We start from the raw sequence: 26,721 nt of genomic DNA on the forward strand, positions 1-26,721 counted from the left end.
CTATGTGTGATTTTGCATATCTTGGAAGCCACTTAGGAAATTCTCAAAGAATAATTTTTTAAGGAGATATATAAAAACAGCAGAAATCAATTGACCACTGAGGAAGAACCGGGTCTTTAAACTGCTGATAAAGTTGGGTGCCTTTTTCATACGACATCCTGTTCTGTGTTTGAATTGCAGCGGAGATTTAACAATGCCTATAATAAAGAATGTCTTTTGCAGCCTGCAGCATCATCTGCCACTTAGACTTCAATTCTGTCCCCGTTTGGATGCCCGACAACACATGCACTTCTCTTTTGTCTATTATCCCAGAGTTGTGCTATTCCCAAATATTGACATCATCTACTTTTATCAGCATTAACTGCTCCGCGGCTTCCCAGGCCCATGCTCAGCTCTATTTCCTTCTATTGATTATCTTCCTCACTCCAGCAGGTAGCTAGCCGGCAAGGCTGTCCTGAGAAATAGCTTCCAATGACTTTATACGCACAATTTACACGGAATTGTTTAAAGAAGATATTAGCCTCAATACAAATCAGTGAAGCTCATTTAGTCAATACTGCACGATTCTGCTGTTGGCACCCTGTCACATGTTACTCTTTACAGTCAGCTGCCGAACCCAATCTGCACATTAGCCATAGTATTTAGTTTCATATTAAAATGAAGGCAAGCTTTTTTCGCTTTTGCTTTTCCTTTTGAAATCTTTTCAGTGTACTTTTTACATCACCTCACCGAGCCATGTGATAGTAATATATTTTGAAATATAAAAACCTGAGATTAAATGTTTGATTCTTGACAGTGTTCTTAAATATAATAAATTCAAAAGGAAATACTGTTAAGTTAAAATGGAGTGTTTTTCATTAAGTCCAATCAAATGGTAGACAACAAAGGATCTTTTATTTGAGAATATGAAGTGAAAATGAAAACCAGAAAACCTTTACTAAGAAAAGGTCCAGCCAAATTATGTTGGAAGGAGGTCTCCAGATTGAGCCTGGGTGTTTCTTTTGCTAAAAGTGAATTAAACTAAGATATGCTAAGAAGAAATATTTCACAATGAAGCAAAATGTAATGCTTTTTGGAGATGAAAATAAGGGCAAAGAACAGTTGTCTTTGAAAATAATTCTAAAGAAAGATCACATACGAAAAAAATTGCCACAGCATCTGATCTTTTCTTATAATCATAACAGGGAAATGTTTGGGGTAAAGTGACACTGGTCCCTCTTTCTCTTCGATGGCAATGCTGTAAAATCGAGAAGCAGTGTTTACATTTCACAATCGCCCCCACCTTAAACTACTAGTTTATGATAGTTAATAAGATGATATCCAAATGTCTAAAACAGGAAAATTCAAATGAAAATATAAATGTGAAATTTAATATCATGAAATAACAAGGCAATATAATACTACTCTGATTGTGCAAATACTGCAAAATAAACTGCAGTGCTTTAAAAGTCTTCAGGGCTTGTGCAATGCTTAAGTGAAGGTTTGCACATAAAAGTCAGCCTATCAAATGAGTATTTATCTCTATTGTATTAGCCTAATGCTTCACTTGAAAATAGCACTAGACATCCCGAAATCCATACAAGTAAGTACCGAGTAAGCCTACTGGCTTATTTCTTCGTAAACTGAAGCAGACAAAATTTTAAAAAGGTATATTGATTAAAATATTCTGTTTTTATAAAATACATCTTAGAACTTTATTGACTGTCTTAAGAGAAAGCTTTGGGGATAGCAATGCCAGAAAATATATGAAGTTTAGTACTGAGGAAGTTTAAGGACTCCACAGATAAGATTTTAAACAAAGGTGAGAGGTAAACAAAGTGATCACTTTAAGTAAAGACATAATAAATAATAACATCATTTTTAAAGTTAACTTTGGGAAGCAGTTAAAATTAAATTACATAGCAAGTAATTATAAGTGTTTTCAAGATTTTTCTCTTTTTGACTATAAAAGGTTAAGGGCGATTTTTGTGTGATCTTTGCTTTCTTTTCTTTTCTCTCTAAATATCAGTAGTGGGTAGCTGGGACTCTGAATCCCAGGTACGACAGGCTAAAAGATGGCCAGTCTGTCCGTCTTCTCACACATTTATTGCAAGCTGACACTCACGTAACAACCTTTTTTATCACAAAAATTCAACAAAAACCAATTCAGGCGCCAAGGGAAAATCATAGCATAGGAGAGAGAGAGATGCTTCAGCTGCATATTCAGGCTGCATAAGTGCAGGCATGGCAATCAGCACTGGGATATCTGTGTGCAGCACCATTTGCAAGAAGTCAGCCATCTAAATATGACAGCATTTGTGGATGTCTCCATGCATGTGCATACTGTATATAACGCACAAACACAAACTCCAGACAAATGTGGAAAATTAAGCTTTTACAGTTTAAAATATTCTCTGATTACTATGTACTGATATGAAGAAGTAAGTTCCACCAGCTGAAAGGGCTTTGTGCTAATCCATTTATTTTTTTTATTAAATAAAATCATTTGCTTTACGTTTACACTTAAATATGAAATACTTTGAAGAAAAGAAATGTTAGCACAAGCGATGACGGCAAGTTGACATGAAATTCAGAAACTAACAGGAACAAAGCAATCGAGTAGTTCAGGTAAATAAAACTAAACATTTTCCTCAAAAGACTTCTTATGTTATCAGGTAACATATTTGAGTATAAGTGGGTGGTGATTTTAAATCATATCAAAACATAAAATTCTTAAAACAATGACATTTTATGGTAAATTTTAAAAGACAGAGTTTTTAATTGCTTGATTTTGTTTAATATATGAAAAAGTTGTTTTTGCTATTTCTCAATATTTTAAGTTCCATTTATAGACGAGTAGGATTGCAAGTCTCACATCATTATCAACCTTATGGATGTTCACATTATGATGTATGTTAAAGTTTAATAATAGTGATCTTCACTGATGGTAGAAATGTAGATGACAAGAAAAGACGATTTGGCTACACTAAAAATTTCACAAGTCTGAAACTTTCCAGTGTTTCTTTCTGGCCACATTTTGATAAGCATAATTAACACACAAAAAAGTAGACTTTACATCAAAATTAATTTTAAATGAAATAACACTAAATTCTATGATATGTTATTGATTTTAGAATTTTAGAAATAAAAACTTTGTGTATCCAAACTAAACACACAAACACACAGCATGTTGTTAGGAGACATTCTGCTTTTATTGCTTAACTTAAAATGAGAAAGTGAACATACTAAGGGGATTATTCCAATGTCATCACTCGAGCACCACAGCGCTGACATTACTCAGTCTGTAGTTATAGAAATCCACGGTCCTCAAGGTGGCCGCAATATAAAGAACCAAGGAGCTGCGTCATAACAAAACTCTTAAACTATGTAAACATTTCAATGAATCTAACGCATTTACTCATACTGGTATTGTTGTTATTGTTTTTATAGAGTAGGAGTATTTTAAAATATCAACTAACAAATGTATCTACTCATATTCAGACACAATTGTTTATTTCAAAATAAACAAAATCACTAGTTGAGATTTATTTTCTAATATTTTTGTTGCTGCACCTATATGAATAGAAAAATGTGCGTAAGCTGAGTACAATATTAAAGAAATCAGTATTAGTTGACATTAGCCTTTTAATACATAGAGTAACTTTATCCATCTATAACCACACATGAAAAGACAGATATATCATATATACATGCATATGTATACTGTCGATCTAGAATAAATAAAACTGTGTGTGTGTAGATGGAGAAATGAAACAAAAAAAATCAGTGTCCTTGAAGAGTTATAGAGTCAGATATCAACTTCAATGAAAATGAACAGTTACATAAAAATTGATAATTTGCAACCTTTTTGAATCTCTTACCTTGCTCTTTCTTTCAATTTATGTAGAAGTGATTATAGTCACCAAAAAGAAAATGAACACTTAATGAAAGAAAACCCTACACAGATATGTATAAGATCTTTTGAATAAAATTGTTAAACTAAAGTTTAAATCATTTGAGCTTTTTATGAATTATGAAGCAAGCTATTCACAATATGTGCATAAAAATTATATCTTTAATATTCCCCACAAAGTTTCCCTAAATAAACATATATTATATATGCCTTATTGTATTATAAAATATTTCAAAAGTCTTATAAAATATTTTGAAATAAGCATGAAACTCTGGTATCTGAATCATAATAATCAAGAATCTAAGTAAGAGCAAAGTTTCTTATCATTTGAGTCAGATATAACTGGGAAACCTCTAATTTTTTCTCTATATTTGTTTTTCAAATGTGTCATTTATAAGGTAGAAATGAAAAATAAAGAACTACATGTCAAGAAGTTACACAGCTCCCTGGTACTTTATATTGTGGCCACCTTGAGGACCGTGGATTTCTATAGCTACAGACTGAGTAATGTCATTGCTATGGTGCTCACGTGATAACATTAAGTGCCTTCCTTCCACAGGAAGAAACCCCTCAGACCATCACTCCCTAGATTGCAGGAGCACTAATTGCATGCAGTCCGCACATACATACACACACATGCATGCATACACATACACATATATACACACCCACACATATTCAGTTATACAATGAAATCCATAGAAACTGAGAGCAAGAGGGGTGTTGCCATGAAGCTCAAAAGAAGCTCTAGGCCAAAAAGTTATCTGTAACTCTCAACTAGATATATTTGATTCCTAGTGCCTAATTCACAAGAAAACACTGGCTATCTTCTGAATTATAAACTATCGACTCAACGCAATCAAAGCAGTTAGGGAGAGGTAAAAGAACCTAGGAGATGACTACCGTTTTCTAGGCCACAAAGGGTTGAGGGCCTAATTATTTTTAAGTATAATCCAGCCAACCTCTTCTCATGCTTAGCTGCACGGAGTGACACTATTTGTGATGCCCAGTGTGCTGAAACTGAGCAGGTTGCTGTCAGTTTAAAAATGACTATAATAAAAGTGACCATGAAGATGGATCTTGTGATTTTGCGTTTCTAATCAGTCATCTGTGAAGAACACTTTTGCTTTGATTCAGCAGACTGGTGACAGCCGTGATTGATAGCGCATGAGAATGAATAAAGGTTATTAACTGTCTTCCTATTAAGCTCAATGGATTACCCCTCTAGGTGTGTCTCCTATGTTAAGTTAAAGTACTTACTCAGGTAAGGTCAGGAATGAACTCTATGTAGATGCTGTCCACCTGACTGAAAGTGGGTGACGCATTCTTGCATTATAAATTTTAGTGCAGCGTTTAAACAACATTTAATTCCCCACATTGCTCATTACCATAGTGTATGCAGTGAATACACTAAGGGAACAGGAGACTCCACTGAACATAAATATCTCAATGTAGGACTAACGAGTCACCTAAATAGCATTCAGATGAAATGCCTAAACAGCCAGATATCATATAGTCTGTGAGTGCTGTTTTAAAGGAGATAGTAAAATTGACTCATGATTACAAGTAAATGCATTGTATACACAAGATTCTTTAAATTTTCAATCACCCACAAATGAAAAATTTATAACTCAAAATACTTAATGTCAATACATCAAAGTTAAAAGGAATTATTAAAATTCCTGGGCATTTTGGCTTAATTAAAGATATTAAGCTACTAATTTTACCACTTCAACATTTCTAGTAATTATATATAATCTATATATACATGAACATTTTAGTGGCAATGTAAATACATTTCCTTAACTTGAATAACATATGTAATATACAAGTAATATTAGTCAGATCCTAAGGTATTTAAAGTTTCCAGTAACTTGGATATTTCATTAAACAAAACAACAAATCTCAGCATTTACTTCGTATTCTGTGTTATTTACTCTTATAGAAGCCAAAATATATTGAAATAGTTTGAACACTTGAGTTATCTTTAAAATCTTTTCTACTTACAGGTTTGGTGAAAAAAAAGAGTGAAATTTAAAATATAGTATGTTGCTTCTTCATGTATTTCACATTGCAACCACTCAAGTGTAAGATGATTTAGCCATATACATTTAAGGATAACACTAACTTGGAAGTAAGTATCCATTTAAACTGTAACCAAATTTCAGTTCTGTCTTTGGCAGATCCTCACTGAGCAACACTGCATAGTGACATGAAAGCATGCAATGTTATCTGAATATCCTTGGGATTCCAGTTCAGAGAGTAGCACGCTTTTCATGAAGATTGTCTCTCTGTGTGCATTGTGAGCTGTTTTTCAAGAAGTTGTTATGCATATTTTGGTGTTTAATAAATTGCATTTTCTAAATGTGATACTTTAACATTGATATGCATCAATAAGGAAGTATAGAGCAAGTCAGGATATCAAGGTCAAGATTTCGTTGAATTTTTTTTTTAAGGCTCAAAACTTGGCTCTGTCCGGCTTCCCTTCACCTGGCAATGGCTCTCTTGAGCCTTTCCAGCTCTCCAGTATTATACACATGCCAAGTAAAATTTAAATTCTCACACACTGAAAGCCTTTATTAGGAAAGTGGATGAAATAAAACTTGCCTATTTGGTGTATTGTTTATATCACATTTAAGGGAACTTACGTGTAAATTTTTAGAATTCATACATTTCCTCAGTGAGACACATGAACTCTATTTTTAAATGGCGTTCTCTCCTTAGTCTATCTGACCTCAAGAGGGAAACTCAGAAAGCAATGAAGTTAGAGATCCTTGGGGGACATATACCCAATAACACCCTTTTAGATTGTTGTACAAATATTTGCCAACGGTTTCACAAGGAAACTTTAAATTAAGAGGAAATAATGTGCTATGTATTTCTCAAAAAGGCCTGTCTTGATTTCCAGCTTGTCAGTGAACAATGCAGTTCCAACCTGCTCACAGTTGGCAATGCCGTACAATGTTAGTAACATGTTTTCTTTCCTAATGGTATAACCATCAGCTTCTTAAGAAATGTGGCGCTCCAAAGGCCAGACAGCGCTGCAGGAGGTGACACATACATTTTTTTTAAAAAACTTTCCTCCGGTTCTTCCCTTTAGGGAAAGTCTCTAGCACTCCCACTACATACCAGTGTACAATATATGAAAAGAAAAAGCAAAGACAGGTTAAGAGAAAGTTTAGGTCATTTCCAAATCTATCACAAAGTAGCTTAGTGTTGAGCCACAACTCACCTAACAACATTGGTAGACAACTGCATTTTTTTTGGTCAAATGTAATATATGTTTTTTCTAATCCTTTTAGACCTCCAGAACAAAATGTTTCATTCTTGTTGATAAAACAAATGACAGGCCTGGCAAAGAACCCATAGGCTTTGGGGCAGGCCCTTTACATCTCTGAGACTACAGGGACTATATTTGCAAGCAGATAGCTATGGTTTATAATTTCTAGAACTGGGACTCCTTTGAGTTACACACACCCCCATTTCTCCTCACCCTTTTCCAGAACTACTGAGTGGTACGGTAGGGGAATATACAGTGGTGTACACAGGTAGCCTGAGCTGGCGGCCAGCAGCTGCTGTCCACTGCGAACCCCAGTACATGAGTGCAGTGGCCAGCCTGCTCTTCTGCCCAGCCCATTCTTGCCTGCCGGTGTTGCTGCTGTCATGTCAGCCGGTGATTTGATAGGCTTGTCGGGTTGCCATGGTGTTGACTTCTTGCCTCTAAGGAGCTGCCCAATGACTGGAGGTCTGGGATTAAAGCGGGAAGAGGCAGCGGCCACAGCGATTTTCTGAGGCAGCTGCGTCAGCTAGAAGAAGAAAAGGGACGAGGTCTTAAGCCTGCTCTCCCTCTCGCTCTCGGGGCCCACAGCCAGTGAAAGGGTGGCCTGGTGAAACAGTGACCTTTGCAAGCCAGAAGACACAGGAAAGGGTGGGAGACCGCTAGGGAATAACTCGGAAGCAAACTGCACGTGCCAAAAAGGAAAATCTTCCAGAATTCGTTATCGTCACCCCGGGTTGGATGGAGGGACTCGGAATTAAAAAGGGAGGAGTGTTTAAAGGGGGTTCTGTTGCCTGCCCCCCCTACATCCCAGTCTTCATTCCAGCAGGGCAGTCCCTTGACAAAGAGGCGCTTTGCAGAGAACTTTAAATCTCAGACAGGAACTCATTCCAAGAACAGAAAGTGCAGCTTGGTGGCCAAGGTGGCCAACGGGCGCAAGGGCACAGTCGCCTGTCGCTGAGGCGGCTGGAGCAGGGGCCGGGAAGCCAGGAGCGCTCTGTGCACAAGCCCAGACGGAAACTGTAAACTGCGGGCTGCAGGGGAAAGAGCCCGCTTCTGTTATAAATTAGGAGTTAGGTGAAGGTTACGCAAAGAAGAAAAGGGAAAGTAAAGCTGTTAAAAGAATAGAGTAAAACCCCTGGGACTTCAACTTGAAATCCCCCCTCTCACTCCCCAACCCAAGAGGAGGAGGAGGAAGAGGAGGGGAGCACATTCTGGTATGATGAGAACTCTCTGGAATGTCTGGAAGAGAGGTTTGAAGTGCGAGGAAAAGAAGACCCCAGTTGCCAAATAAAGGGCAGGAGAGTGGTGGGGGAGGGGAGGAACAGTGGAGACTTGTCCAGATTCACCGAAAGGACTCGGGGATTAGTTGTACGAGTGGGATTCCAGTAGAATGGAAACAGAAGTTTAGGCTCCGAGCTGACGGAGGCAGGAAGCGACAGCAGTGAGTAGGAACTATGGCGAAGGTGCAAGCTGCTGAGGGAGAGGATGGAAAGGCAGCCTAGGTCAACCGGTTGGACCCCGACGCAGGAGTCACCGTCCGCAAGCAGGACGCCGGTGGCAGAAGATGAAGAGGACAGTGGGTGGACCAGCGCTCCAGGGGAAGGCCAGCAGAGCTGCCTGCCAGGTGCCACTGCCCAGAACCCCGATCCCAGCGACGCGGGGACTTTCCGGGAAGGACCAGGCTGCCAAGGGTCTCCGCGGCCGCAAGTCCCAAACACAAGCCTCACTAACTACTTTACAACCACTTTCATTGATTTTCTTTAACAAACAAGCACAAAGCCCGTTATAGCAACACTTGCCCTACCCGCAACTAGAATACTCTTAAGTTCTTATGGCAGGGCTTCTCCGGGCAGCAGTTCTGACATTTCCAAATAAATCGTTTTTCCTTCATCCTAGGTTTAGGAAAACTACTTCGTTTTCCTATATCATTTGTGATTCACCTTCTAAAATACGTAGAAGACAAGTCCAGCCTCAACTTTGTAAATCCAGTAGGGTTCGCTCGTATTTGCATATTAATTTTTGCTAATCAGAAGTAACTCAATTTGGAAGGAAAATGCCGGCAAAGAAAGCGACTGGTCTGCATCTGCGGGGAAATTAACACTAGTCTGGCAGGCACCGTTAAGCAAGACCCCTTGAGTTGTCTCTGAAGCAGTCCTTTAAAAATAAGGAAAGTATTTATTTGAAAGTAGCCCCCCTTCAAGCGCCGTTTCTGCCCGAGGTTCTTCCACACATGTCAAAGGGTTGTTGAATTATTCATTATTGTAATTACTATCATCATTGTCATTACCCCTTCCATGTGGAAATAATTTTATTATCGTAATTTGATATCTGAAGAATTTCCTGTTAGTCGTTTGATAATCATTTTTTTCTACTGAAAAGAAAAGTTTTGTTTATAAATGAGATAGGGAAAATGTTTTAAATGCTTTGATGTTTGCTATAGATTTCCGTTTATCTAATCGATCGGAATGCCAATAAAATCGATTAAAGGTTTAGTGTTTTACAAACAACCATTTTGTGCTTTTTGATTTTACGTTCAGAATGATTTTAATAAAGCTAATGTTTTCCTTTAACAGTCTCTCTTTAAAAAAAAAACACTAAAGCTTCATCGTTTTCCCTTTTATTGTGAGAAGTTCCCACTTGAAGTTCTTCAAATAGGAAAATACACACACACAAATAAGCAATGGTTTAAATTTCCTTCTCTTTTTGCCCGAGGTATTTAAATAAAGCCCTTTAAAATCTTGGTGAATTATAAGCGATCATTCAGTGATTGCGGAATATTAAATTAAACTTAGATAAATCCGCACTGAAGGAGGCAGCACCCAGTCCTGAATTTATTTCCCATTTTCTCCAACAGCATCACTGCACTCCTCTCTTTGCAATGACAATGTGCCAAATCTGGGCATTTTGCAAACATTTTCCATATGCTTTAGCGGGGGACTGATAAGACGAAGAGGAGAAGGGGATGGTGATCTTTTTGCTCTGAGGTATTTCATTTAACCTTTTGTCTTAGACTCTCACTGACAATCATTTTAAAGCAAAACTTTGAAAATAATGTAACACACTGTGTTTGCATTCACCTTTTTGTCCACCTTGCTGTTTATTCCTGAAATGCAGTTTTGCTTTTAATCTAATGTGAAGCTATCATTTGTGTACCTTGATAATATTTTGTTTAAGAAAATCTTTGATTAATTTGGTTTCTGCTGGTTGTCTTTGTAATTAAATGTGGATTTAATTATACATTTGGTAACTTAGATCAGATGGACTGATTGTTTGTGGGAGGATTTAACGGGGCTTTTGTGTCTGGCATTTAAGGACATTACCTACAATGGTGGTTGGTGGCTTTTCCTCGACCAGAGATATCTGCACTATTGTCTCAGTGGATGCTTAGAAGAATGTAGTGTCCTGCTTTCAAATGCTTTTATCTGGTGGCCAGAGCAGGATAGTGTTTCTATAGCAGTTGATTGACTAGACACAGGTACTTTTGGGTTTTAGAAAGGTGTCCACTTTCTTTTCTATTCCATGGCAGTTTTTCCCCCTCCCTTTTCTACTTGTCTGTCTCTTCACATCTGGATAACCCCTTGGAGCTCTTCCCCAGACTGAATGTAAAATTTTCATTGGACACTCTTGATGGAAATAGATCCATATGTTTGACTAGGGTGGGGTTGTGGTCTTGAGTCTGTGTGGTTTGTAGGGGGTGGTGGTGGTGATAAGAGGTCCTGTGTAATTGCAGTAAGAGCTGTGGAAGTGCTTGTGAAGTTAGTCAACTGCTATTGTTTGGGGAGAGTCCCAGGCTGATTTTGTTTATAAACCCTGGGCTTGGTGCCCAGAGGGAAAAGAGGTCACTGGACTGTCTGAGCTCTGACCTCAAGGAGTCCAGAGGGCTCTGACTTCTCTCTTTTTTTTTCCTTTTTTTTTTCTTCCCCTCTCCCTTAATTCTTCCCCTTCCTACAGCACCCTGTGTAGCTCCTCCCCTTCTCCCATTCTTTTCTTTACCTGTCTGTGTCTGAGTTTACATAATGAGCTCCCCCCCCCCAAAGGTCAGAGCTGCTGGAGAAAAGAGGCTAAAGTAGACTCTGCAAAACCTCAAGTGGATTTCAGGAAGAGAAAAATGTGCAGGCTTTGGAAAAACCGAGACCTTCTAGCAGAAGTGTTATTTTAAGATAAACAAACAAACAAACAAATAAGACTATAAAGGAGATAACATTCAGGCTGGAGGGCGTCAGGAAAGGATCCAGCTGCCCACAGATACTACATATGTGTTTACACAGGGGCATAACATGACTTCTCGCTTTTGAAAGCCATCGCCTTTACCTTTCACATCAAAAGGGTTTTGTTTCGCCATGACAAGTCATATTGAAACACACACACATACACACACACATGCCTTTGTTACTTCTCAAGAAAACACATTTTGTTCATAAGAAGACTTGGATACACACACACACACACCTTTTGAATTATCTCACTGTAAATACGTGCTTGTGACACTTTTTTAAGCAAGCCCTGCACTTTTCCATTCATTTTCAATGTTCCATTTCCTCCTGTCCTACACAAATCCTAATATTCACACACACACACACACACACAGAGAGAGAGAGAGAGAGAGAGAGAGAGAGAGTTTTAAGTGTGCTAGAAGGAGCTGCTGAGTTAAACAAAAATGTTAGTTAACATACTGCCTTTGTTAAATAGCCCCTGGGTGGAGAAGATCCAACAAAAAGAGGAAGGAAGGAGGGGCTGAGGATCTGAAAGTGTCTGTGGCGCTCTAAAGGGTTCCTAACGCTGAAATCTTGTAATACCTTGTTTCAAACAGAGCTTATCTATAGAGCCCGGAAGCCCAGTCAAAAGACTGGGAACCTTTCCCTTGGGCTGGAGTTGTTCTTGAGCTGGAGGATGCCGGGGAGTGGGAGGTGGGGCATTATTAGAGAATTGGTGAGGGGAGGGCCGAGGAAGGGAAGAATGGACAGCTGGCGACTCATTATCCCCTTTGGAAACCCAGAGTGTCCTCAGCGTGGATTTGTGAAGTAAACTGTGCCGAGGAAAAAAGTCTAGAAGTAGAAGTTACCTTTTGTCTCAATGTTAATTGCTCCTTGTCGCCAACACTCAACACCTAGCCACTTGGTGTAGCCTTGGGGTTCGTCAACACTAACGGACTCAGTGGCAAGGTGCTAGCGGTAGGAGAAATTTGGGCTCCGCTGGGGCAGCTCTGAAAAGTAGAGGGTCTAGCGAAAGTTCTCGCGTCAGGAAAGCCTTGTGCTCCTTTCACTTTGAAAAATAAAGTAGGCAGCGGTCCATAGGGTGGCGGCAGGTTGGCATAGTTCAAGTACCGTGAGATGCTGCTGGAGAGCAGATTGGGAATCCAGGTCCAAGGTGCTGGGCCAGGGCTCGGTAGAGACCTGAGGGGACCAGCTGGGGATCCTGGAGCGGGTGACTGAGGATGAGATTGTGGGGGGGCCGCGACTCTTTGGCCCGACAGAGAGGCTGGGTTCGGCCCGCGCCCCGAAGCAGCCCGCAGGCTGAGCTTGGGCTCTCCCTGGTTGCCGCTCCCCTGCCGGCGGCCCACCCCGCGCAGACCAGCCGCAGCTCTTGCCAGCAGCTCTTCTAGCGCCGGCAGGGCGCTCTGAGGCCAAGCCCTGGAGGAGACTCTTGACTCTGTGCTAGTGCTCTCTGCCCCTTCCCTTGAGCCCATTAACCCCCGACCTCACCCCCAGCCTCTCTTCTTAGGGAAGAGGTGAAAGAAGAACAGAGAGAGAGATGATTAAAAACAAAACACACACAAGCACACAAGCTTTTGGAGGGCAACACTCCCTGAACAGAAGGGATTGCAAAAGTGGGCAAAGGCTCTTAGTCTTCTCTGCTTTTGTTTTCTAACGTTCAATTCAATAACCGCCCTCTCCATCCAGCACACCACACACACACACACACACACACACACACACACACACACACGCACACACACACACACGCACACACACACACACACACACAGAGTAAGAGCTGTTTTACAAGAAAGAGATGGGAGTACGGATGTTGGGACAACTAGCCACCCAAAATTTTAAATCATTTCCCTTGTTTGACATTTGTTGTTTTGACATTAATGGCACTGATATTATTGATAACCTTTCAAGGAGGGTAAAAAGAGCAAAAGAAATAAAGAACATGCAAAAGCAATGATCACCTTCCTTGTCCACCATGGCAGCAGTGGACCCTTTCTGCACCTGAACCTGAAACAGACTTATTGTTCTCAGGTGTTTCCTTCATCACCCGCATTTCTCAGTCTGCAATAGCAGGAAATGGTTTTTCCATCAGCCAGCTTGTGCACTGAGCCCTCTCCAGCAATGGACTTGATCCTTGCTCATTTGAACCTGAAACTTTCCTCTGCCTTCATTTCCCCCTTAGCCTCTTGAAAAGTCCCACCTCTTCCCCCATGCAGACACCTCAAATACTTTTCTTATTATTATGTTTTTAAGCCAGGATGCTTGTTCTCTGGGGTATTTTTCTGTAAACGGCAACTCTGCATAAAGCATCCTCTTGACTTACATGTTACAGAAAATTTCAATTTTACTCCTGTGTGCCCCGTATTTCCCGACCTCACTGAGATGCAAGGGGAGGCTGCCGGTAAGTGCCTGGTGCAGTTGTGCCTGCAACCGTGGGGCTGTAACCAAAATCACCTTAAAATCTTTGAAACCTTTTCACTGTGAATAGATTTCCTTCCAAAGAAGTTCGAAATGGGAGTCTTTGAAGACAGGAAATTCCCCCCACTTTGTGTTACCATTCAGTCCTACATGTGCCTACTCCAGATTTCTAAAGTGGCCTTGGCTTTTTCTCTTCCCTAAGACCATATCAAGGTCTTATTCTCTGCCCCAAGCCTCAGCATTTTCATTGCAAAGGTAGCCAGTTGCTGAAAGCAAGCAGCTTTCCAGAGATGGGCCTAGGTCTGCTCTTGGGGGAACTATAATTGTACCCTTCCAGGTGCTTTCATTTCATTTGCATCTGTCCTAGGATGTAAGGAGTATCCACTGAGAGGTCCGATGGGTTAGGCCCAGAAAGAAACGTTTACGCTCTCTGTAGTCCCAATGCTGTGCAAGAAACCTTTCTGTTGGTATTTGGTGCCTTTGGTTCTAAGGCCTACAACAAGGTTTTGAAGCAGATCCTGGCAATCCAAAACTTCAAAGGCCTGTCTGCTCAGAGGAGGTTGATGCCTCACCTGTCCAGGAAGCTGGACAGTGCTGGCATTTCCTGTTTGTAACTCATTTGATTTCTTACTCTTTACCTTCACTCTGTGGTTCCTGGTTTAAAACATTACATAAATGGTGTCTACTTGTGACCTCTGGTGTACCAGTGTATCAAGATGCAGAGTAGCAATATATATATATATATATATATATATATATATATATATATATATTGAATATATTGAATATATATATGAATATATATATGAATCTATATATCCCGCACATTCAGTAGGGGGTATTTAAAAGTATGTCTATTCCGAGTGTTAGTTAATTATCTTTTAATGAAAGTGTCACTCATATTCACATCTGTAATATTGGAAAGAGATAATTAGATTTTCAAATGAGAATCAGCCACCTTAAATTTTGCACAAGAAAATACCAAGTATATTTCACTCTAATGAGATCTGTAGCAGGGTTTTAAAATTCATCATAATGTGCTTCAAGAAAGATAACTCAACAGACTAGAAAGATGAAAGGTTTTCTTCCCTAAGTCTTCTTAAAGCTATTACATTGAACTTACGCGATCTGATAAAATATTCAAGACTATTACATAAAAGCTAGCACTGTACCCCAGTATCAGTCTTACACCCCGGACTTACTCTCATTTGGAAGTTTACTTTAACTAAACTAACCACTTCCATCTCCCTTGCCCTGGGTTTTCTCTATTGCGAATGCGGGTGCAGACAGTTTAAACGGAACGCGTGCGGATCTGAGTGCGGATCCTCCTTTGAAAGAGGCAGGGCTGGTTGGTGTTTGCGCACAGGCAGGCACTCTTCATTTACATACATCTGCATATTTGCTCAGGCCCCAGCAGTTCGCCATTAAAGTGCGTCCGAGTGCATAGTAGAATAAACTATGTTAGAAAAAAGCTCTTAATTACCCTAGCTCATATTTCTCCTTAAAACTCCCCAGTAAACAAATCTCTGGTCCGATAGTAATTACTTTGCTTCATTTAAAAAAAATCTCGAATAGTTAAAGGGCATTTCTTAGAAACTATGTGTGCTTTATATTCTCTCCTCGGCTCTCTCTGTGTGTGAGTGTGTGAACGTGTGTGTCTAATGAAGTTTGAGAGTTGTGCGCGGGGGCGCATGGGGTGCGAGCCCCGGAGGTCCCCATCCCCAGTCTCCGCGGTCGCCTAGTCCAGGCTCCAGCCACAGCGCTGGGAGCCTTGGAAGTCGCGAGGCTCCCGGGCTGCTCTGAGTCCCGGCTGCGCGTCATTTGCAGTCTGGGGAATGTTGATCACCTCACTAATTACACCTCTCTCTCCCCCCCTCCCTCTCCCTCTCCCTCGCTCTCCTCTCTCATTCCCAGAGTGCATATCGGGAATAGACACACAAAGACATGCGCACTCAACTTAATCAGCCATTTTTTTAAACAGGGCTAAAACGATAATAATTAGCAGAATAAAGACATATCGGATTTTCATTTCCTTTCCTCCTTTTCCCAACCCCTTCACAACCAAACAGCGAGACCGCGGTCGGCACATGCTTTAACTCCTCCCGGACCCCCGAGGACCGCTCCGTGCCCCCCACTTTCTGCTCCAGCGTTTTTATTTTCACCCAATAAAGTTCGAGGATTATTTTTTTTATTTTTTTTATTTTTTTTTTAATGAACCCTCTCGTTTTACTTGGATGTGATCAGCTGTACGTAAAATAAAAGCAAAACAAAAAAGAGGCGAAGATCGAGTAGGAACTGCAGGGGAAATGGAAAGTAAGTTTTTTTCTTTAACTTTTATTGAGTAGTTTGTGTTAAATTTAGGTCGAGTATCGATTATCTTTCCAGGCTGATCTTGCACAATCTTTGATATTTCGCTCCCTCTCTCTCCCTCTCCCTCTCCGCCTCTCTCCCTCTCTGCTCCTAGCTGGCTTGCTCCCGCTCGCCCTAGCACACATTCCCTCATCCCGACTATCTCTTCCGCTCTGCCCCCCTTTTCCATCTATTTCCCCCGTTTTTTTGGCTCAAAGGTTTGCTCTGCTGAGGGAGTGAGAAGGCACGGGGGGGGGGGGACTGATTTTCTACTTGGGGGAGGACGTGCTTTTCGGGATTTAACTTTTGGATTAAGTGGCAGATCATCCACTTTCGGCCAGCAGTTTTGTCCTTTTCCCTGTCTTTCGGGTTCTGCCTTCACCGGGAGCCTGAGACACTCTGGTAGCCGGGCGAAGCTGTCAGCTCCGCAGCGGCGCGGACACTGCCTGGGGTCCCCGCTCGCTTCTCGCCCCTGCACCCCGTTGAGATGACGCTTCTTCGGCACAGATCCTCCGAAAGTTTGGACGTTGGTCGGTGGGGCTTGGAGCCCCCTCTCCTCTCCTCTCCCTCGACCCTCCCCTGCACCTTTTTCGGGTTTCTTTTCTTCTTCCTTTACCTTCCCCACCCCTTTGCAAGTTCCCCGAAGGGAGCTCACTGCGCGGGGCAGCTGCAGGCCGGGGCCAGTGCGCGCGGGGCGCGGGCTCAGGAGGATGGGCGAACGCCGCCGGGCTGGGCTGCAGGTAGACACCGGTCCGCCGAGCCGCGGCGGGCAAAGACAGGCCGGGGCTGCTTTAGGCTGTGCTGGCGCCGCGGAACCTGGCAGGTCCGTTAGGAGGAGGGATCTCCCGGCCTCCGGCTGCGGACCTAGGGGTGGAGGCAGTTTGCCCGGGGCTTGATCGCCGCCCTAAGAGGACACCCGTGGCTGGGGATCAAGAGCCTTTGCTTTCTTTTCGGTTAAGGGCAAGGGTGTGTGGTGTGTGTGCCTGTGTGTGTGTAAGTGTAAGGGGGCTGTGACCGACTGTGGAAACTGGTTCATTCCTTGCCCCCAACCCCCCACCCCACTCCAGGGTTCCATGTCTGCAAATGAACTTCACCTCCCTAGCTTCAGCCGGCACCACGCGCGCCTTATGGCCCGAGCAGCTAGGCAAGCGAGCAGGGGCTGGAATTCGGCGGGTCTGTCTTTTTTTTTCTCCCCCCTTCTTCCTCCCCCCCTTTCCATTCTTTCTACCCTTTTCTATAAGAAAAGAAAATAATAAAAATTCTCATGGAATTGTATAAAAGTTCCTCAGCGATGGTCAAGTTGCAGAAGGTTCCCTATCCAGTCCCCTTCCCCAGAAGACGGTGCACTGGTTTGTATTTCTTTTGTTACCTGTGATCCGGGCGGGGGGCTCCTTGCAACGCTGGGTCTGGGGTCCGGCCCACATATGAAGCTCCGGCGGTGCCTTCGGCTGTGTTTCCACAGTTCCGTGCGGTCCTGGTGAGGTTTTAGCTACCGTTCGGTGAGACACCCTCCTTGTAGGTACCAAAGGTTCAGATCACAAACACGGACACCCCCCCAACACACACACACACACACACACACACACACACACACACACACACACACGCTCCGACCCCTACACACACACACACACACACACACACACACACACACACACGGAGTCAACACTCACAGACCCACGTTCGCTCCACTCCCCCCACCTCCAGCCCCCACCTTGCCTTCATTCTCCCCCTCCCCCCAAAACACACACAGAACAACACCCCCCCCCCACCAAACAAAAACCCAAAGACAAGTTGAGTGGCTGAAGATGGTGGATTGACACTGACTCAGACAGAGGCAGGTTCACCAGGAAATCTGGCGATCCCTATTTCTGACAGTCGCATTTCCTCCCCTTGACCCCCCCCCCCTTTTATTAACTCTGTTCCATGTTTAATCAAGGATCATGTAGATGGCAAAAGGAGAGACAGAGAGACACGGGGGGAGAGAGGAGAGAGGAAGAGAGAGAGGGAGAGGAGAGACAAGAGATAGGACTGTTTTTTTTTTCCTTTCTTTCTTTCTTTTTTTTTTTTTTTATTGTGTTCTCCTGGATTTTCAGTGGCTTGATCCCTATAAACGTGGAGTGGTTAAAGCTCATATGTAGTATTATATTTTTAGTTGGGTGGATGGATGGAAGAATCAGGGAGAGGCTGCGGCTGCCGCTGCCTTTTCGGTTGGTGCTTAGATTAAAGCTGAGACTTGGCTGCGATTGGGACGCGACAGTGACACGGGCATCGATCGCTTCCATTGAGAGCAATGCAAAAACACAGCCCGGGTATGTAGCACTCTCCGCTGCCATCCACACTTGCTTTACTTCATATTTACTGACAAAACTGACAGAGCAAGCTCCGACTTTCTTTCTTTCTCTCTTTTTTGCTCTTTTCTCTTTTCTAACTGAAGAATAAAAAGAATGGTGTGTACAGTATTTGTTGGAAAGGATGGGTTTAAATAAAGCAGAAAGGGAATCTTTAGGGTTATTTCACTTTTTCTGTGACTGTGCTTTTAGAGTTTTTCTTCTCCACTGAGAAGCATATTAAAGAAATTGAAGATTTTCTTTTCTCATCTTAAAGAAAATAAAAAGTAAATCCTTAAGGGAATGTTTGATATTATTCAAGGGCTGGAGTTCCAAGCAGCAGGAAGACACACACAAATAAAAGACAGCTAGCCAGCTGTTTTAACCTCTGGCACCTGGCTTCAGTACAGGGATCATAAGGTCCATACAGTTGTATTTTTAATGGTTTTAATATTTATGGCATAAACTGCAGAGCGCATCGCTGTGTGTTTATTCAATAGCTGACTGCTCTTGTATTTGAAAAGTAAACTTATTCGTCTGTTTTCCTTTTTTTATAGCGATGGAGATAGGGTCAATGAAATATGAGGGTAGCACCATAAATCTGAAAAGTGAAAGGTACCCAAGGAACAAAGAAAGGTCAGGTAAACCAGCTGTGTAAGTCACAGCCACAGGACCCACTGTGGGGTGAGGCAAAAACAGAGGCTCTGGGTCTGGGAAGTGAAAGTTGCCACTTAAAGTTAAAAACAGGCAACCTTGTTGGGTTCTATTGTAATCTTTGGCAGTTTTTGGCAGAGTGGCCCAACTCTGTTCATTAATTGTGAGCTAGTTGGATTATTTTAAAGGTGCTGCAACAGCAAGTGAAAACAGAAAGGAGGCTAAGAAAATTGCTGTTTAATATTGCAGAATTTACTGCTTCCATTCTGACCATGAGCCTAAATTTACACAATGAAATCTGATTATCTCTAATAACAATATTAGATCCTGCACTGGATGGATGAGAATTGAGGTGGTTTTGTTGATTGCAAGGGTTTAATGTTGCATTTCAGAATCTGATGTGGTTTGGCCTCCCTTCCATTAACTGGAAAACCCCTGAGGTTTTACAATTATTTCTTAAAGATAATACATTTAAGATTGCATTGGTAGGCTGAAGAAAAGTCATAAAGGCAAGAAGGGAAGCCCTTAATAACTCTTGAGGTTCAGACATGTTCAGCAGTTAGATTGGCTCTGACTTCACCAAGGGTCGACAATGTGTCATTTCCACGAAGCCAAATTGCCCTCTGCCTATATGATATTAATGTGCAAATCAATATTTCAGGGATTAAATTTCCCTTCTTCATTTTTTATGGTTTCTACCTCAATAAGTCTCAAGTCTATTAGAAGAGGCTGGATGATTTAAAATCTTTCACTGCAGAATGGCTTGTCGTAGTCTTGTTTCACAGACCATTCTAGGGTTTTCGTTAAAAAGACTAAAGGTGCCCTACAGAAGTTGTGAGGCAGTGGAGAGCCAGGGTCAGCAGTGTAAAGCTCTCCTTCGATTAAAGCTAGGATGTATTGGGGATATAATATATGTGTTTGTGCTTGGTATATACATTCTGCTGCTTTAAAAATATTATGTTAATCATCTATTGATTTATTTCAAAATCAATTGATGTCCCTTTCTTAGTAGTGATTTGTTCAGCATTCTTGAGGACTGTGTTAATTTTCTAAAACACTATGCATGGATTAGGTTGGTGTGAAAGTATGGGAAGGAAGAGATTTTTCATGTAGCAACATTTTCCTAAGAAGTACTTCTAGAAATCATCGTTTTTGACAGTAATAATCAAGTGCTGTCATTTACATATATTGTTGTCATGGAGTTTTCTAGCTGACTGACTTAGCTGTGTCTGTTAAATGAGGCCTCCTTCCTTTCTTCTTTATGCTTAGTTTCTAGCACTTAGTAGGAGCAATACTTCTTGAGACTTTCTTGGAGAAACACAATTATATCAGAAAATGTAGGAATTGATTGGAAAATACAAAGTAGAAATGGGGGAAGGATGGAAATAAAAGACTGTGACTTGATCACCTAATCTTCGGAAGGCCTACTGCCTATCATTTGGTCTTGTTTTATAGTCTTAAACCATCTGGACCAAGTTCCGCACAGCTGCAAGAATTTCATATGTGATAGAACATTTTTTCCATTCAGTGTGAAATGTTCCTTCCTAAAAAACGTACACCAGACTCGCTTAATTTAGTCTGTTAAAAGGAATGCACATGAAAAAGGACAAAAGGCTCTTTAATCTCTGCAAGCTGTTTGTTTTTCTTAAAGATTCCTGTGTGTTTGGGTTTGAAAAGTCATGTTTATTGAGGAGATGATTCTGAGGTGTGACACTAGAGTAATCTATGGTTTTTGGACGGATGGCCATGCTCTTACCCAATTTGCAGAACTACTTTTTATGCCTGTCAAAACACAGAGTTAATCTATCCTTATTTACAATTAATCTCAATAAAATTAATCTTAACTATGTTTTATTCAGTGGCTTAAAATATCTAATTATATTCAATTAACTGCCGTTATAGTAATTAACATTGCTTAATTGCCTCTGCATATATTTATGTGAAGCTCATTAGTTGCTGCTGTCTCCTCTTCCTTTTTCTACTTGCTATTTTTGCTGTTGTCAAACCGTTTTTTATCTCCCAAGGTTTGACAGTGGCAATAGAACAGAATCTTCCAAAACACTTTCTGGAAATGAGTGTGATTGCTCTCCTATATCAGACACTTGTTAGGAGCCTTTTACTACTACTCTAACTGTTACCCCTGTCTTCATTTTCTTAGCCTGGATTTCGAATACACTCACAAAATGTTTTCTGTCACTGTGACTAGAAATATGAGAAGCCAGGTCAGGCTTTGTATTTATAAATGAATGTGTCTGCCTAGGGGCTGTCCCCATAGGCAATGTGGTTTTTCTGTTTTTGTCTTTTGGGGCTCTCACCCCCCCCCCACCAAAATCATTCTAAGGGTTAAAGACTTGGCCAAGGTTCAAACTGAGAAGCGCCCAGGGAAAGTGCATGTGAATATGTACAAGTTTCATGTAATTAGTGCTTAATTATATTAACATATGCAAATTGTCAACTTAGAAGCTTGTTGAGCTGGCAAAGATCAGCGAGGCACAATTGCTATATTGTTCAGAAACAATAATGGATTTCAAGTTGGATTGTGGAAACACATAACTAGCTATCTAATTTAACTCATACCATGGTGAAATTTCATTAGTCTCCATGGAGACTGGTTTAATTGTGCTGACTAATGTTCTGGGCTGCAGAATGTCCTAAAAAGAAATCGTTGTTTGCCTAATCCACCTTACAATGACACTTGTTTGTACATGTTTCCCTTGTGTGGGAATTTGCATATGCAAATAAATAGTTTCTCTGCCCCATTTGTCATGGCTGTTCATTACCCATGAAGAGGACATTGTTACTCGGCTGTTACTGAGTCTCCCAAGACTGGATAGTGTCAACCAGTTCAGCTACATTCTTTCATAATTTGTTTCTGATTAATAGACCAGAGTGAGTCTCATTCTGTTTGGGCATCTGCAAGGCAAGGCCAGTCTCTAACAAAACAGAGTTTCTGCAGTAACTGAAGGACTTTGTCTTCTGCCTCTGCCTTCTGCCTTTTTCACCTATTGGTTGGCAGAATGATATTTAAAATAATGTGTTCTTGTTCAAAAAATGTCTCTACTAATAGCCACTAGTTTCCTAAAGCAAAAAAAATGGGGAAAGAAAGGAGATTCTGTTATTAGAATATTAATCCTGTTTTTGACAGAAAGGTAAACTGATATAATTGCTTTTCAGTTGAAGGCATGGGGGTTTATACAAGTGTGAAAGCATCGGAAAAGGATTAGCATTTTTTTGCATAATGAAAAGCTCTGGTGAATAGGGATCCAAATGGTTGACTGAATGACTAAGATGAAAGGAAGATGAAAAATGCAGGCTTCTCTTTATGTCTATGTTCTGTGCTTTCCAAAGTTATGTTTGTCCAAGACACGGGCAAACAAGCAGTGACTCAGATTTCAGCAACTTTCTGAGATGCCTTGAGTTTTCATCATGATTGCGAAGATGTGGATGAAGAGAGTTCAAGCTTGTATATCAGCAGAGGTCTGTATGTAGAAGGCTTTAAGAAACAAATCAGCGTAGCCAAATATTGACTACTGAGTATCAAGAATTCCCAGCACTTGGCTGGCAAGAATAGTTATTTTAGGAGAAGCCAGTGGTATGGCATGATGTTAAGGTCATCTAACTACTGACCTTATAGTGTACTAGCTCCCATTGATAAGGAATGATAAGGAACCTCAGTTGACAGAACACTTCGTTGGGGGCAGAGTGGTGTATTCCGCCTTTTGGTAATGTTAAGTGTTAAGTGGCCTATCAGCTTTTGTAAATTAAGAAGGGATAGCAAATGAGAATACAAAGTTGTCTTCTTAGGCTTTAATTCATGAAGTGCTAAATGCAATCTTTTGGTTAGTTCATAGGTGTACTCTGTGCTTATTTTAAATAGGTGTTTTGAAAGATGTCTAGGAGCTGTACGTTCACTTGGAAACATTTGCAGTTGGGTTTTTTCTTGTACTAGTTAGAGGTATAATCGCGTATTAGTTGACGATATAAACAGGTTTCTTGATGACGCTTCTTCATAATGAGAGTAATGAAAATACCACATGTTGAGACACTTTCAAAGGTGTGAATGGGTTCCTTTGCATGTATGTAAATCAATAGCAGAATAGATGATTATTTGCATACATTTTGTATAAATGTATACATTTTATGAAAGCTCTTTCCAATTTGGAGTCACCACAAATGATGCATGGGGTCCATGGGGAAGGCTGGCCCAGAGCAGAGCTGGAAGACTCCACCAGATCTTCTCCTAGCTGGTTTGTGGTCGAGCAGAGCTCCCGTTTGTGTCATCACTTTAGGGACTCAGTTGCTTGGGTTTTGTTATGAAGGTTATGTGGAAACTTGAGAAATCAAAAGTGTTTTCTTGTAAATGAAAGGATCCAGGTTGCCTCTTGAGTGCAGCGTATTGTAAACGAAAAGTGTTTGATCTTTGTTATAAAGTCACCCAACTTCTTTACTAGAGTCCTTTTTAAAATTTGTCAAGAAATTCTGGATTGTTTCAGAAACTTTTATGGTTAACTTTATGATATGCTTGAAAAAAAGTCTTAAAAGAACAAAAAAATCCACATGGAGGCTATTTTTTTTTACATGAATAAGGGTTTATTAAGGTATTTCCATAAGAAAAATGTGTTAATTTAAAAAATAAATTCATTTATATTTTAAGACATTGTTAAGCAGGCACCATGTGTTGTAACTGGCAGCGTTCCAGCCACCATGGATGCGGATCACACGTGGGTTAATAGTCAGCTTATGTGATGTCTGCATTCTTAGGAACGGGGCAAAAGCCCAGGCTATTCTGATATCAAGATTGCAAGAATCAGACACAGCAGAATATATGTTTATATGTGAACAGATGGACACCCGTGAGAATTGAAAGTGCACAATTTCTACTGGCACTCGTTTTCCTTATCCCTGACAACATAACCAAAATCTTAGTCCACTCCTGGTCTTTGATGGCTTAGGAAAAAATGGGCTTTCAATGAGAGCTCAGTGCCATTATTTCCTTGCATGAGGATTGGGCTCCTCGCGATCTTGCTGGAGTTGATATTGTGTTAGTTCCCTCATTTCAGAGGTTCACAAGTTGCCTTGGAAGTTTGATATGGTTTCACATTTGACATACAATCCTTAGGTCAGAAATGGCTGTTCTCCACTCCCTACTCAAAGGGCTGTGAGTGAAATGAAACACTTGCCACTGAGGGATTTTTGAATGTATGTATGGCATGTAGAAATAGCTTTGACACTAAAGTCCTGTTTGGCAAGAGGCATCCCTAATTTAATTGTCCACTTTAGCATTCCAGATTGAAAAACAATAAATAAACAAATATTAACAAATGGAGTAAATTGACTTGGTGCGTATGTCAGAATGCCCTAATGCGCCAAGCAAACTTTCTTAGGTGTTTTGGTCAGCTAGGAGGCTGGCATAGATGTATCTAATGCTCCTGTCTTATGCCCATCTGTCCTGGGGACATAGGAATGCTCAGCAATTACTGTGTAACACATAGTCTAGCACATGTCTCTAAAAACAAGGTTTATTGATTATGTTTTGTCCTTGTTATAAAACCAGAGAACATTCTATGAATATTTACTTAGATCTAAATCATTTTAACAAAAATTGACTTTTGTGTTAAAATATGCACTTTATAACTGTCTATAAAGACCTTTTTCTTCATTCTAAAGAGAAAGGACACTCATTGCCGTAACAACATTAAAATACAGAAACTTACACTCTATTGTGTGTAACTTGCTGTATTCTAAAAATAAAAACAAAATAAAATTTTGAAGAAGAAGAAGATTTTGGAGAATCATAAAATTTGCTTATGTCGAAAAATGACCTGAGAAAATCCTAATAGTGATAGGTTAGTATTTCCTCCCAGGATACCTTCATGAAACCCATCTTCTCTGAGTTTCAGTTTGTAGCACTGAAAAAAAGTGATAAACTTAGGAATGATGTAATTTGTACTTATGATTTCCTGAATCTATTAAATGAGTTGTTTTGTTTTAGCAGATACAATTGTATTTCATTTTTGGTAACATTTCTATTCCATTCACATGCAAACACGCACACACACACACACACACACACACACACACACACACACACCTGTTCTTTTTCTCATTGAATGCTTCTCTTTACTCCGTGTATATGCTCAGTAGCAAACTATGAAAATTTTCTCCCAAAAGCTAAATGTCCTTCTTTTCTAAGAAGTGGTCAAAATAAGCTCTGTAGAAAGAAAAGCAAGGAAGTTGTTGAGACCACCAAAAACTCTAAAGACTCAACACTCAGAGAACAGCCTTCCATCCATTCAGTTCAGTTCAGTTGGCTCCTTAGGAAAACTGGAAGTTAGTTCGTGAGAGGTTAATAACTTAGCCAGCATGCCAGGAGAGTGTGAAGACAAGAACTCTATTCCACCATTCAAGGAGTGTTGCTTGCCCCAGTGTCTTGTATGTTTGGGAGAGGGATTGTTGCATGAATGAAAATGAAGGTTGTGAAGATGGTGAAGAGAAGCAAAGAAAAACGTGTGATGGCAGTCTAGCAGGACATTGTTTTTTCTTCTAGAGTCTGCTTTCTGCTTCTGAAGGGGGCTAAGCAGCAGCCGGGCAGCCTCCAGCACTGTGACATTCTTTTGTGTTAAGTAACAGGTTAGTCTAGGTGCTCTGAATGGCCAAGAAGAGTCTATGTTTTATAAAAATACTGATGACCTCAGTGACTTAAAATGCATTTTGAATAAGCACGGACATGGTGTGAACAAGGAGAAACTTTCCGTTCTGTATGTGGAAAGCAAATGAGGACAAGGTTGTGAAGTTTTGGGGGCAGCATAATGTACAGAAAGAACGCACATAATTCAGGGCAGCCCACCCTTTCGTCCTGTTTACTTTGGATTCACTCACTTTAATTTTCAGTAAGTTTGTTTTATTCTCACTTAAATTTTAGATGAGAGTCTACTTCATTTTTTTAGCCATTTAATTACCATAGACATCATGTCTGTTACAAGCTGTCTTGATGAATTTAGATGAGTACCTGACCTTGTCCAAGTGTTTAATCTTTGTAAGCCTCAGTTTCCTAGATTGTCTCCAGGTTTGCTGGATGTAAGTGTCATGAATTGCAAAGTAAGTAAGCATGAGGTGACATGATGTGTGGTCACTATGGTCATGCATGGCTCTTCTTTAATAGCTAATATTAATGTAACATTTGGATGGGGAGTGTTTGATAATGTAAATCTACAAGGATCTAAGTAGAGTGGTTCCTCTCCCTTGTAAGAAGAGATAAGAATTAGGTAATGAGTACGTCTAAGAGGTAGGGAAGGATGTTACAGCCTTCTCACATCTTTTTCTCCTTGGCAGGCCTCAGGATGACATCTAGCTTGGCAGGTGGCTCTTTCTCCACACCATTATCTCCCACTCCATCATCGCAACTTGGTTTAGTTATGAGGACGTCTAGATATTTAATGCATTTCTGGTTCATCATTTTTCTGCAAAGCAAATTAGGATAGAAACAGTTTTTAAATAATTCAAACCTTGGTCAATCTACGTGAACTCAAGAGTCCTGGCTGTCCATTAAATACAATAATAGAAAAAGACCACAAAGCTCACTTC

General features: G+C 40.7%; 1 protein-coding gene and 1 long non-coding RNA gene across 5 annotated transcripts in view; one reads left to right on the plus strand and one right to left on the minus strand.

The window, feature by feature from the left end:
* LOC125391087 (uncharacterized) overlaps positions 1 to 17,816 on the minus strand; it is a 73,497-nt gene extending 55,681 nt beyond the window's left edge. Inside the window, exon 1 of one of the 3 annotated variants that reach the window (XR_015735145.1) lies at positions 17,523 to 17,806. This is a non-coding gene — a long non-coding RNA (uncharacterized LOC125391087). Of the gene's footprint in view, positions 1 to 17,522 lie in introns of all 3 variants that reach the window. The other 2 variants (XR_015735146.1, XR_015735144.1) reach the window with 2 other exon arrangements.
* The window catches only part of Zfhx4 (zinc finger homeobox 4), a 185,742-nt gene continuing 174,793 nt past the window's right edge, over positions 15,773 to 26,721 (plus strand). For both annotated transcript variants that reach the window (XM_087897245.1, XM_087897246.1), the window contains exon 1: positions 15,773 to 16,117. The gene's annotated coding sequence lies outside the window, so the exon portion shown is untranslated. The remainder of the gene's footprint in view (positions 16,118 to 26,721) is intronic.

The sequence above is a fragment of the Myodes glareolus genome, chromosome 16, assembly GCF_982192425.1.
Source record: "Myodes glareolus chromosome 16, mMyoGla1.1, whole genome shotgun sequence".
Lineage (NCBI taxonomy): Eukaryota > Metazoa > Chordata > Mammalia > Rodentia > Cricetidae > Myodes > Myodes glareolus.